This window comes from Elgaria multicarinata, chromosome 3, assembly GCF_023053635.1.
Source record: "Elgaria multicarinata webbii isolate HBS135686 ecotype San Diego chromosome 3, rElgMul1.1.pri, whole genome shotgun sequence".
NCBI classification, from domain to species: domain Eukaryota; kingdom Metazoa; phylum Chordata; class Lepidosauria; order Squamata; family Anguidae; genus Elgaria; species Elgaria multicarinata.
In genome coordinates, this window is record NC_086173.1 from 149,486,388 (window position 1) to 149,491,414 (window position 5,027).

Sequence of the window (5,027 nt, forward strand, 5' to 3'; positions counted from 1 at the left end):
AAAAGACAAATCTTGTCTTAGTGTTCCTTAAGAAATAGAATTCTGTATCAGCCATGTCGAGAGTGAAGTATTAAGCTTGCTTTAAGAGGGTATCTGGTTTTAAGAGGAATTCCTATATGTGTGGTTAATCAGGTAGCCCTCCGTCATCTACAAACTAGTAACAGGTCTTGACCAATGAACTCTGCACTAAAGACCTCTCACAATACAAACTTCAACTCTCTTCTTTTTTGCTAGGCTAAATGCAAAGCGTTTTTGAGTCACTTTCTGCAGAACATCTTGGATTATTCCCTTCCTTGAGATAAATTGGAAAAGGGTTATGAGGCAGGTGGGGAATTAGCTCAAGTGGTAGAGCGCTCGCTTAGCATGCGAGAGGTAGCGGGATCGATGCCCGCATTCTCCAGTGAAACCTCTACTTTCTTCCTTTTGCTGTAAATTCAACAATAACATTTTCTCAGGTCACTTTCTGCATGGCATCTTGGGCCTGCCTCATTCTCAGAAAATTGTGGGTTAATGCTGAAAGGCAGGTGGGGAATTAGCTCAAGTGGTAGAGCGCTCGCTTTGCATGCGAGAGGTAGCAGGATCGATGCCTGCATTCTCCAGATAAGATTGTAGTTCATTTCCTCTTTTTATTTATTACATTTATATCCCGCCTTTTTTCCTCCAAGGAACCCAAGGCAGCGTACATAATCCTCCTCCTCTCCATGCATACAGGAAAGCCTCATCAGATCACTTTCAAAGTTGCATCTCAGGCCAGTGCCCTTTGATTTGTGGATTGACACCACCCTCCCCCAATGGTCCATGGGGCCTGGGAGTTGCTTCTTTTGCCAGCTTCAGCTGTTTGGAGCCAGCCAAAAAGGGAGGAGATGTAAGGCACTTCCCCACCCAGCATGAGGCTTAAATGAGCTCTTCATTGCATTAGGACTCCCACAGAAACACCCCACAGCTCCAAATATTCTGCCTGGAGGGTTTCCAAGGAAGGGATAAAAATGTCTGGGAATTGAATCCTCTGACACTTAAACAGGTTCAATGACCAGATTCTCCTTGTGGGTTTTCCCCGCGACTCTTTGGGTAGCCCCAGCTATTTTATCCCTTTCTCTCAGGACAGATAAAAGGAAGAGCTTCTGCACACAGCATTAAACCATGGAATTCACAGCCATGAGATGTAGAGATGGCTACCAGTTTGGATGGTTTTAAAAGCAGATTGGAACAATTCATGTAGGATAAGGACATTAATGGCCATGAGTCATGATGGCTATATCCTACCTCCAGGATCAGAGGCAGTATCCTTGCCTATTGAACCTGAGAGGGAGGGTGCGGATCCATTCATGCCCCATTTACATCTGCTTGGCTACTCTGGGAACAGAATGCTGAACTGCATAGGCCTTCTGTCAGATCCAGCACAGTCATTTTTTATATTCTTATGTATTTTGATCCAGCAAAAAGGGAGAAAGCACCCTTTTCTATTTCTGGATGGCCAGCATGGGGCCTGAACCCATGATCTTGGTGCTATTAGCAGGGCTGTGCACGGACCCCCCAATCTGCTTCGGATCCTGATCTGCAACTTCCGGATTGGGTTTGCTCTGCTCCGCGCTGATCCGCCAGTGGTCCACTTCGCTTCGCTGCGGAACTCCGGATCCGAATCGGAGCTCTGCAGCGCCGCCGCCAGGTAAGGCCCCTCCCTCCTCCCCCCTTAACTGCATCCGGCCGTGGTCCAGCAGCTGCTTCAACTGAGCCTGAGGACTTGAACAGGAAGACCAGGCCACAGCTGCAGCCTGGTCTTCCGGTTTGAGTCCTCAGGCTCAGTTGAAGCCACTGCTGGACCACGGAGGGACGCAGGTAAGACCCTTCCCCCCTGCCCCCTTACCAGGCTCTGCTGCCATCGCCGCACGGGTGGCAGCGGTGGCAGCAGGGCCAGGTAAACCCCCCCTCACGCACACCACTTACCTGGTCCATCACAGCCTATCGCCAGCTTCACTAGAGCCCGTGGCTCAACCTGGAACTGTAGTCCCTGCTTGGGGCCTACACTTCCGGGTTGAGCCGTGGGCTCTAGTGAAGCCGGCGACAGGCCACAATGGACCAGGTAAGAACCCCCCTCTCCGCCCTGCCCCCTTACCTGGCTCTGCAGCTGTTGCCACACGGGCGGTGGCGGCAGGCCCAGGTAAACCGCCCCTCGTGCACACGACTTACCTGGTCTGTCATGGCCTGCCGCCAGCTTCACTAGACCCTGCAGCTCAACCCGGAACTGTAGGCCCTGTTTGGGGCCTACACTTCTGGGTTGAGCTGAGGGCTCTAGTGAAGCCAACGACAGGCTGCGATGGACCAGGTAAGACCCCCCCTCCCCCCTGCCCCCTTACATGGCTCTGCCGCCATCACTGCACGGGCGGCAGCGGCGCCAGGTAAGACCCCCTTAACTTTTTTTCAGAGCTCTGGATCGAGGCGAAGGATCTGCCTTCATCTCGATCCGCTCAGTGATGCTCTGCTGCCCCCTGACCCTCTTTGCCTCTGCCTTAAGGGGAGGTAAAGCACCCTGATCCGCTTCTGCTTCTCCGATCTGAAGAGAAGCGGAGCACAGCCCTAGCTATTAGCACCATGCTCTGACCAACTGAGCTAGCCAGACCTGGACTGTTTCTTTCACAAACCCAGGGGGCTACATAATCCAAAGGTTTAGTTCAACAGCCCCCACAAAAATATCTCTGCATCAAATGGGAATTACACCCCCCCCCTTTGCACTCGCTTTATATACAAAATGTGATGGGATTGATGGCTGGCTCAAAGGAGCTGTCCGTGGCCAAGTAGCAAAAAACAAACAAACAAACAAACCCTACACAATGTAGAATATGGACATCAAACCTATTACCTCTCACATACTAGGGGTCAGAGCCAAGATGCCATGTAGGAAGTGACCCCTGAAATGCCTCCCTGTATGCATGGAAAAGTAAAAAAGTAGACGTTCATATGAAGAATGCGGGCATCAATCCCACTACCTCTCACGTACAAAGCAAGCACTCTACCACTTGAGCTAATGCCCCAACTATATTGTTCTATAATATCCCAAGAAGCAGGTTTACAATGACCTGAGAAAGCTTTGTTGAAGGCATGTCAAAAGCAAGAGAGTAGAAATGTCACTGGAGAATGTGGGCATCGATCCCGCTACCTCTTGCATGCTAAGCGAGCGCTCTACCACTTGAGCTAATTCCCCACCAGCTCAGTAACACTGTCCTGCAATATTCTGAGACAAAGTCAGACCCAAGATGCTATGCAGAAAGTGATCAGGAAAGATGTTGCTGTTTAATGTACAGCAAATGGAAGGGAATAGAAGTTCAGTTGGAGAATGTGGGCATCAGACCTGCTACATCTTGTCTGTTAAATGAGCACACTAATGGAACCAGTTGCCTAGGGAGGTTGTGGGCTCTCCCACACTAGAGGCCTTCAAGAGGCAGCTGGACGGCCATCAAGGATGCTTTAAGGTGGAATTCCTTCACTGAGCAGGGGGTCAGACTCGATGGCCTGATAGGCCCCTTCCAACTCCACTCTACTATGATTCTATGACATTTGAGCTAATTCCCCTCACATTCAGAGCCTCACAAGTCCTGCTTATGAGGCCTGTAAACATGAAGGCTCTGCCAGAGGACTTCCTGATACAGGGACTGCGACATTACACCTATACTAGGCCTGCCTCATAAACCCTTCTCAGGCCAAGCACCAAAACTGAGGGAGGGTTAAATAAAACCTTTCGCCTAGCTATGAGGGAAACAGGTTAAATATAGGATCTGTATTGAAATGTACTGTGGGTATAGTCTGGTGAGGGTGTTTGAGAACTGTGAGGCAGGTAAATAATGCCAAGATGACACGTGGTAATTGGTGGCTAACAAAATAATAATAAGACGTTTATTGTAATTTTAAAAGCTTCAAATGAAAATATAATGCTTCCAATCCTGCCTAATCTAAACTCCCCATCAATCACCCACCACCTCTCTCTCTCCTCACCAATCCTAAATGCCTAGCAATTAATCTCCTCTCACTCCACAAACAATTCCAATCTCCACTCCCAACAACAACCTAAAAAACCTAACATAACTCCTCCTCCCCTCAGTCACTCTTTATATACTCCTTCCCCCGCCCTACCTATTACATCACAAACCACACCCACTCCTTTCTAACATTCCATACTCACCATAGATACTAAGTCAGACACATACACGATACTCAATTGTGGGGTAATGCCACAGGGGCATCCTTATTCTTCCTTTTCTCTGGCTTGTTCATCTAGGGATATGTTTCTTGGTGTGAGTATGAGACACCCCCATTCAGTTTTCCTGAAAATTCTTGCAACTTTGGAAAGAAAGACTATGCCATTTGTGTGTGTGTGTGTGTGTGTGTGTGTGTGTAGACAAGAATTCCTCTGTTGTGCGAATAAACTCCAGGAATCGAGTTTGGAGCTGCCATGCCACACCTTTGCCTCCTGGAGCTGTTCCATGCATGGAAGAAGACACAGTGCACACCTTATCTATTGGGCCACCTAGTTCAGCTGCTACAAGAATGGTACCAGACCTAACCCCGGTAAGATTAAATAAAATAAATAAGATGAATTCAGCAAGCTGCTGGAGAGGTTGTCAAAAGAAAGGAACGTATTTACATATGTGGTGGGAATGCGAATTTGTACAAAAATTATGGAAAATGGTGTTTAATGAGATAAAAGAAATTTTAGGAATGGAGATTGAAGAGACACCTATAGTGGCATTGTTATCGTTATATGGAGAATTGAATTGTAAGAAAGAGACAAAAGAATTGATAATGAATTTGTTAACAGCAGCAAGATTAATGATATCTAGGAACTGGAAGGTTCAAGGGGATTATCATATAGAAGATTGGTATAAAGAAATATGGGATATTGCTATTAACGATAAATTAACATGTAATATAAAAGTTAGAAGAGGAATGATAAAAATGAATGATTTTGAGGGAATATGGAAACAGATTCTAGACTTTGTATTATCAAAGGGGAGAGGGAAAACACCTCCAGAGGA

General features: G+C 47.4%; 1 non-coding gene across 1 annotated transcript; it reads left to right on the forward strand.

Annotated features, from left to right (window-relative positions):
• Positions 1 to 327: 327 nt before the first annotated feature.
• TRNAA-AGC (transfer RNA alanine (anticodon AGC)) lies at positions 328 to 400 on the forward strand. The gene has a single exon. It is a non-coding gene; the product is annotated as a tRNA-Ala (tRNA).
• Positions 401 to 5,027: the final 4,627 nt, after the last annotated feature.